This window comes from Lupinus angustifolius, chromosome LG01 (assembly GCF_001865875.1).
Source record: "Lupinus angustifolius cultivar Tanjil chromosome LG01, LupAngTanjil_v1.0, whole genome shotgun sequence".
Taxonomy (NCBI): Eukaryota; Viridiplantae; Streptophyta; class Magnoliopsida; order Fabales; family Fabaceae; genus Lupinus; species Lupinus angustifolius.
The window spans coordinates 18,334,674-18,343,939 of NC_032009.1; the positions used below are offsets into that span (position 1 = coordinate 18,334,674).

General features: G+C 34.2%; 1 pseudogene; it reads right to left on the bottom strand.

Moving 5' to 3' along the window:
- Window positions 915–4,145, bottom strand: LOC109350654 (annotated as a pseudogene).

Below are 9,266 nucleotides of genomic sequence, written 5' to 3' on the forward strand. Positions count from 1 at the left end.
TAATATCACACTTCAAATATCAAATACATTAACTCAAATATTAGAGTAAGAAAGGGTCTGGATGTGTCAAAAGTAGCAACACAATAATATATGTCACTGGTGTGCATGTGTATGTAGGCTATGATTTTATTTTTGAAGGGAAGTCATTTAAGCTCTGGTTTGCCTGATCTGAAGGGTTACCTTGGCATGCATGATAGAGTAAATTTTAGAAAGCAGAAGCTCCATCAACAGATGACTGTGTACAGATTACCCTTTTGTTCATATTTCGTTGGTGAACCTGAACTCAGTCGGTCATTTACTGCATGCATTTTTTACTGCTCCTAAGTAGTCTTCTAACTTTGCTATTTTTGTTCAGTTGTTTGTGGGTGAGTCTTAGTTGTATTGTTTATATTAGTTAATCTTATCTCTGTTTCTACCAGAGACTTACTTTAAGTTGGTTTTTATTTCTGTCCAGTTTCTAGCATGCAAAGCCTTTCTTCCAGTGAGCAGAGTACTCCAGAAAAGAATGGCCATTCAGATGATGCTTCAAAAAGTTCAGAACTCTCTCAGGAGTTCCTGAAGTCTGGTTCAAAGAAGGAACTTATTCGAACATGCTTCGGTAAGGACGAAAAGAAAGTTTCATCAAAAAGCAGGATGTCTGACTCGAAGTCAACTGGTAAGTATATTAAGAAACAAGAATCCAAGAAAGTTTCCAGTCTCAGCCATCAGCCTCCTAGGAAGCAACACCGCAACGGTGAAAACCCCACACGGCTGATATCTATTCCTGATCGGTCTTCTGATTTTGGACATTCAAACTCTTGGATCTGTAAAAATGCTGCTTGTAGGGTAGTTCTATCTATAGATGACACATTTTGTAGAAGATGCTCTTGCTGTATTTGTCACCTTTTTGATGATCGGCACAAAGACAACAAATGGAGAATATAAATAACATCTGTTATCACATTGTTGCTCAACACCTTTCTTTAGCCTGCTCATCTACTAAATATACATTATCCATTAACTACTATACATTTGATTGATAAACTTAATGTATTGATGCTCCTCTCTTGTAGAAGATTAAGAGGAATGCAAGAAATGAGAAGAAGACTTGATATCCTAATCAATGTCTACAGGATCAATGCCTCCACAGGCCGTAAAAACATTTGCATGTATGTAATCATCCACCACAAACCCTGCAACTTCCATCCTGTACATGAGCTTCAAAGCCTCTTTATATTGGCCATTCCTTACATAACCTAATATCATAGCTTTCCAAGACACCAAATTCCTCTTCGGCATGTTGTCAAAAACTTGAAAAGCATCAGCAACATTTCCACATTTCACATACATGCTAATTAAAGAACTGTTCACAAATACATTAGACAAGGCAGGGGTCTTGCTTGCATTGGAATGAATTAACTTTCCTTGAGTAGGAGATTCTAAATTTGCACATGCTTTTAGAGCCGATCAGTACGTATAGGAATTAGGCAGCACACCTTCCTCCATCATTTCCTGCAACCATTCCAGAGCTTCAGATTTAAGTCCAAGCTTAGCGCACCCGGAGATAATGGCAGTCCACGAGACAACATCCCTAAAAGGCATATGTTGGAGCACCTTGATAGCATGTGAGTATTCTTTACATTTGCAGTAGAACCATACCAAAGTGCTTCCTATGTGCAAATTAGTATGGTTAATACTCTTGATTACTTGTGCATGAACTTCTCTTCCAAATAGCAAAGCCTTGATTGAGCCACAAGCCATCATGACACTTACAATGGTCAATTTATTAACATGCACTTTTCGTCTCATCATTAATCGAAAGACGCTTATGGCCTCTTCACCTAACCCATTTCGAGCATATCCTGATATGATGGATGTCCATGTGGCTGTGTTTCTAATCCTCATTCTATCAAACACTTTCTTAGAATTCACAGTCTCACCACATTTTGCATACATACCAAGTAGAGATGTTCCTATAAAAACATCAATCTTACAGATTTTCTTTACTAGGGCACCATGTAGCTGTGTCCCAAATTTCAATGCTTTATTTTCTCCACAGGCCTTCAGTGCACTACATATAGTATACTCATTAGGAAGGAACCCATCACCAAGCATTTGTGACAACATCAACAAGGCTTCATGTCCAAGACCATGCTGGGAACAAGCAGTAATCATAGTTGTCCAACATACCAAATCTCGCTCTGCCATACAATCAAATGTTTGAAACGCACTTGATATCTCCCCACATTTGGCATAAAAATGAATAACTATATTGTTAACAATTAAATTCCTCCAATTGCTTTTCAATACACGAGCATGAATTTGTTTCCCCAGTTTTAAGTCCATTCTTTTAGGACACAAATTCATGAAACAGACAAACATGGTACTGTTTTCTTGGACACCATGTTTAGTGGAATCTTGAAATAACATAAAAGCTTCATCAACCAAGTTAAAATTTAAATACCCATCAATCATAGCAGTCCATGTAACTGTATTCCTTCTGGACATACCATCAAACACTCTACGAGCCTGAGCTAACTTACCCAATCTCAAATAACTACATATCAAATTATTATCAACATAAATAATTGAATCTCTAAACCTTTTCAAGACAACTGCATGTATCATTCCAATTTCTTTCACATTATAACATGACCGCAACAAATGAGCTACTGAATCTGGATTGAAGCATTGACTTCTCCCATCCAAATTGTCTATATTCCTACAGACTGCATCCAAGTGAGAACTGATAATATGTGGAGAGTTCAACTCTGCAGTTTTTAGTGCTCCAGTGCTTTCAGCTGCCACATCATAGGATTTTACAGCAGTGACGCATGCGCCCCGAAGCTTTACCAAATCTTGTTACAAACATAATAATAAGTCAAATACCAGATTAATTGAAGGAAGTTTGAACTACCCATTTAAATGACTCATTTCTAAGCATGTGGCAAGTGCTACATGATCTCTATAGTGGATGGACAAAAATTTCATAGGGATTACAATCACAATTCAGCTTAAGCTTACCCAAATAAATTCTTGATTATCTCTAAGTATGCGGGCGAGCAATCTCGATTCAATTATAAAAGATAAAACCATCTAAGTGTAGTTCTAGCAAAAAAGTATTATAAGTTCTGAACTGAATTGCCTCTACGGACTTAAAAAGAACTATCATCTATAGGTGATCAAATATCTAAAAGCTAAATCCATTGTTATAAGAAATATCAATTTAAATTACATAAATTATCCCATGCATTTAGTCTTACCATTTTGCACTTTTGGATCGTCGAAAGATTCAGCTACTGTATGAAGATGCACCAAGAATTCTTTTGTGAAATCTTTATGGCACCTCGAGACAACTTCACTAATATCTGATGGTGTCCCCTTTATCATTTTCATGAGTTCACTGTATCTCTGTACATCTTCATCTATCTGCAGAAGATGAGTAAAATTGGGTATTGTAGCAATCATAAACAACAAAATAGAGGAACAACATAATCTCCTAATACACAAATTTCCCTACATTAACCAAGTTCTTATTTTGATTTCTGGCATAAAACATCTTTCCCCTGTTATTAATTGAACTGTGAAATACAGTAACAATTATTTTGAATTCAAGAGAAACAAATTAAAGATATTAAGAGATTCCTTTGATTAGAACCGCACCTGATTGTTTTTCATTAGTAACTATTTGTAATATCATAATGAAACAAAGTGATGTGCATAAATGTCAATAACAAATGACAAACCTCTTTAAGCTTCATTCCAAGCCAGAGCAGTTTGTTCTTCATCATTGGATCTTTTTCATTATCTGCTCTATCCTGACAGTGTTTAAAAAAATGGTGTCTGATATTGTTCCATTTCTTGTTCAACACTAACACCCTTCTCCAATCAATCAAGGCAGATTTGTCCAGTACAAAAGCTTCAATTAACTTGTCGCAATCACTAATCAATTGGTAGTCATCCAAGAACCATGTATCATTATCATCGTCGTTGTTTTTCTCATCACTTCCATTGCAACCAGGTGTGCTACTACATGACAACCCTTTACTGAAACAATTCGGCACTGCATTCGTGTCAAAGGCAAGAAACAAGTTATAATTAAGTATGTATATGTTACTAATCCTCTGGTAGCATATATTTAACTCATTCATTTTAAAATTAAGGTTATTATAGGATCAAGAAATTCAGTAAATAGTCTCAATTATATATAAATAGTAAATACCTAAATTCATGCCTAGGAAAAAATGCCCCTCTTCCCCTAATTTAGTTGATTTAGTGCTGAGAAATGAAAAAACTCACTTTGGTCCCTAAGGGTCTGTTTGCGAGTTAAATTTTGAAGAGGTGGAAGGTTTGACAGCCATAAAATACACTACTGAGATGACCTTCCATTCTCTTTCGATTCCCCTCTAAAACTCAATTCGCAAACGAACCATAGGAATCTCAAATGCCATTGAAAATAGTGCATATCTCCCGATATGAACTTATTTTTCCTAGAAAGAATTATTTGGACAGACATTTGAGATTCTTGATGACAGAATTCTAGATTTTGTTTCTCAAGGATCAATTGGATATTTACAACTATATCGTTGCACATGACTGAATTAACCCCATTCTAAATATTTAAAAGACAAAACTTATCCACTATTCTTTGGTGTTATTCTCCAATGAGATCAAGACACGTGCCACAACTGCAGGCATGTTTTCATTGAACAAAAACACCACGAACATCATATTTTGAATTTTGTAAAAGTATCTAAATAACAAATATCTTGTTAGCACAATCCTAATTCCTAGTTTTACCTTACTAATCTATGCACTATCTTAATAACATAATACTACAAAACAGATAGTTACGAAAAAAATAGTTACAGAGATGAAAAAGTAGTGAAGTGAGTAAAGAAATAGAAGGAAGGAACTGAACTGAATTGAACTCGTTCGTGGTCACGGATAAGGAAGGAGGACTCGCTTATAGCGGCTACTATACTTCCAAGTTCCAATCTAAATTTATTTTACAAAGAAGAAAAAATCAGATTAATTTAAGACTTTATTGCTCAAGTTTTTAGTTTTCAAACGAGATCATTATTTAAGAGTAAGATCCATTTTTATGGATTAATTTGGTTCTGGAAAGTTGGAAATCCATAAGTGTCCTCAAAGATATTTCAAAATTGAATTTTATATAAGTGTAATATCCATGTATTATATAATTATATACTATTAGTATAAAAATTTATACACGGTCAATATATTATTCATCATTTACTTGTATTATATTTTTTGAAAAGTAAGTGATTATTTAACATGAATGGTAGATGATACAATGATAATGTATAAAACTCACACATGATCAATCTATACATTTTTTCTCATTTAATATATATTTATCTTTAATATATAGTTTGTACATGGTATTAAAGTTGATTTATATTATTTTTATTTAAAAGTTAACAATAATTAAAATATAAATTATAGATGATATGGTGATACTGTAAACAAATATTTACTACAACTATTAAATCCTTCCAGATTTCAAACATCTTTTTTTGTACTATAAAAAATATAACTTACATTTTTTTTAAGGAAGTAATCGATTTCGAGATGTTTGACTGTCTTTTCCAACAAATATTGCTTATAGAAATTGAATTATTAACTTTTGGTCTTTCTTGAGATCTAATGACCTTAATAAGTAGTAACCAATCACTAAATGTCATTCTCTAAATCACCTTGCTTGTTAAAAGTATTCCAGAAGCTCTCATAAGGTCATATAAAATTCTAAATATACGATGAAGAAATATAATAAAATTAATTTTTCAAATAATTGAAAAAATATGTAATACTATAATCTATTTGTCAAAATCATCATTTTTACAGTTTTTTAAATCATTTTAGGGTGTCAAAACTAAATTGTTTTTTAGTTAAGCATGTTACTGATGGATGCCATCGAAACTCGTTTGTAAGATCTTAGTTTTTGTATTTCATTTTTCTACCCAAAAAAAATTATTTTAAGGTGTCAAAACTAAATTGTTAGATATCAAATTTCTCAAAGATCAAATAAGTGATTTACTCTTTAAGATTGATATCTACAAAACAAAACCTACTTAATATTTTGAGCATAAATGTTTTTTTTGTCATTTTCAAATTTCACCTCAAGATAAAAAGGGTTTTAATGATTTTAGGTTTTTTAGTTTAAAAACTATACCACCTTAACTATCATTATTATCTTGATCATTAACTCAACATCTACATATGACATAATTAAAAATGAACCGGATTCCCAAAAACTATTCTCTTGAGAAATAGGTAAAATAAATCTTATTTTAAGTGAAATGATGATATCTTATTTCATCCTCACTGACCTCTATATTTATTATGTAACTTGATAATTATTAGTTAAAATTAACCATTTAAATTATGTGATAAGAATATAAAAAATAAACTTAAATTGTTAAACTGCTAAGTCATGTTCTTTACTGATAATAAAATAACATTTTTATTCTTTATTTAATTTAGAGATATTTTTCCTTCAAAAATTAATATATATTTCATTATCTTACTCTTATCTTGATACAAAATAAAATAACTTTGATACGAGGAAACAAAATATCTCCTCAAACTAATAAGAGCATCACATTAAATTTCCCATGTTAATAAATCAATATAAAAATTAAAAGTAACAAATCCCTAAAGTGCTAAAGTGTCCTTCGTAACACACTAATTTTCACAGCAAAAATGGTAAAAAAAATACATAATTATTATAGTTGTTGTGGATGCTTGAAATATATTATTATATGAAGTCTCACATTGCCTAGTATTGGACTAGATAAGAGAAGTAAATATTATATATTAGTTGTCTTGTACCCATGGTTGATGGCTTTTAGCCCATATACAAAGGGGGTGAAGAATGTGTTGGTTGGACAAAGTCTATCAAAGGCATTGCACAAGGATAACAAATGAGATTGGTTGAAGGAGAATGAACATAATGGGACCGTGATGGGGACCACACCAACGTTGAATTCGTAACCCTAAAAGTCCATGTATTCGATTGGGACCAAGGTAGAGATAAGACCCATGTGTCGAGTTAAGTTGTTAAACACGTGCTTACAATATCTCTCTAGATGTTACAATGGAGATGATGATCTTATTTGATATAAGAAGTGGAATATCCAAATGTAGTGTCTATTGCATCATGGCGAAGGATGTTAATTGCTAGCGAATCCACAAAAGCACACATACACTAACTGACTTTGATACAGGATTTAACACATACATTGACTTGGATGCAAGGTGTAACACAAACACTAGTAGAGATGCATGATGTGACATGGACATTGGCTTGGATGTAAGGGTGTGTCATGAGCATTGGTTGGAATTGGCGCAATATGTATGTTGTGGGTATACTTTTTATAGTGGAGTATGATAGTTCTTTTGAACTATGGCTGTTGAATTCGACAATGGTGGTAGTGGTTGATACTTTTTGAGGAAGCTCCATGGTTAAACAAGTTGAATATTGAACAGGACAATTGTTGTGAACATCGGTCTAAATATTCCATAATATTGAAAGGCGTCCTAGCAATGGAGAGTATGTGTCGTGTTCTATTAGATGGCAGTAAGAGAACTTACACTACACGTTTGTAGATATGAACTCTAAGTAACATCGTCAATATATTCGCTAAGGTGAAGAGTCTTATACTACAAGTTTGTAGAGATGAACTCTTATGTGGAAAAGCTATTAGAGAGAATTAGGTATTGAGCAAGTTGAAGCATGATATTTGTAATACCCCGAAATGCCATCCGTAAATATTTAAAGATTTTTTTATTTTAATAAAAAGGTTAAACTAAGTATTTCGAAGAATTGATAAATTGAAGGTAATTTTTTTTGAAAAGAGATGTTACCACAAAAAGGTTAGCCCAACTACTTGTTAAAAAAGGTTGACAAGTGATTAGGAAAATAAGATTAACTTAGTCGATTCCTTTTTCTCAAAGCTTCCCATTTTGAAACCTCACATGTTGAAACTTCGCGAAAATTCAAAACTTGAGTCATAAGCAAATTTAAAAACTAGATAGTATATGATACTTCTCTGATTAGTTTTCCAAAATGAACCATGTCACTTAACCATCTCACTTACCATAACCTGATGTGTGACAGTTAAGTGTCGGAAATAAAAGTCAGGTGTTTGTGGCAGCAGTCTCTCCAATAATACAGACCATAATCAAAATACAACTAAATCAGAGGCATATGGAATTACATCAGTGTTACCGAAAGTAAAATGGGTCCATAATACTGTCATCTGACAACAACAGCTAGAAAACTATGCTACTCAAGAATCTAAAGACTCGGGCTTATCACGGTCCTCCTCGGGGTCCTCCATCTTGGTGTCAGAATCAATAATGATCAATGGGAGATATCAAACTGGTTCCTCCGTCGCTCGATGCTCCTCGACAAGTAGGGTGACAACATTCTCCATAGCTAGAACCATGACATTAGCAAAGTACCACACTGCGTTAGGGATCACCATCTCCTCCTCATCCTCATTCTCATTCTCCGCATCACTGAACTCCTCGATCATCCTTCCGCTCCTCTGAGCTCTAGCCTCCCGCCTAGCCCAAACTCGACGATCAAGCGGTCTGCCTCCAAAGCAATGGGTTCTGGCCCACAACGAATGCCCTTCTTCACTACCCGAGTGAAGATACGGCGAAGGCCCATCCGCCTCGAAACCAGATGAATAAAGATATTACCATCTGAGACAGGTACAACCCTAGGAGAGTTGTTAGGAACGACTAACCTATATGAGACACGTGAAGCAACGCTCACGGTCTGGGAAACGACGAAGGGGTTTGGTCCATCCATAGGGAAGGTCACTAAGATCTCAAAGTCTCCATTATAGCTGAAAGCATCAACTCCACTGATAATTGGTCGTAAGTGAGCTGTACACGAACCGATGTAGAACCAACGATCACCTCTGCGTACCCATGACCCCTCGGGGGTCATGTCGAATTGAAATCTGGTCCTCTCTGCTGTCATCTAAAACTGCCCACCCAAAACAGCACAGCCGCGGAGAAAAGATGGAGTAAAACATCTAATGAATGCACTTCATTGACATCATGAGATTACATAGAACATGGCATACAACAACAATAATAGAAGCAAGCATTTGAACAAATATAACATGTGAATGTTCATTATGTATGATGATTGTAACTTGAGACATGGGATAATTGCCTTCAAGTACAATAAACAAGTGTTATGCATAATCGCTATCCAAACTCCATATCAAGTTCAACTTCTCTAT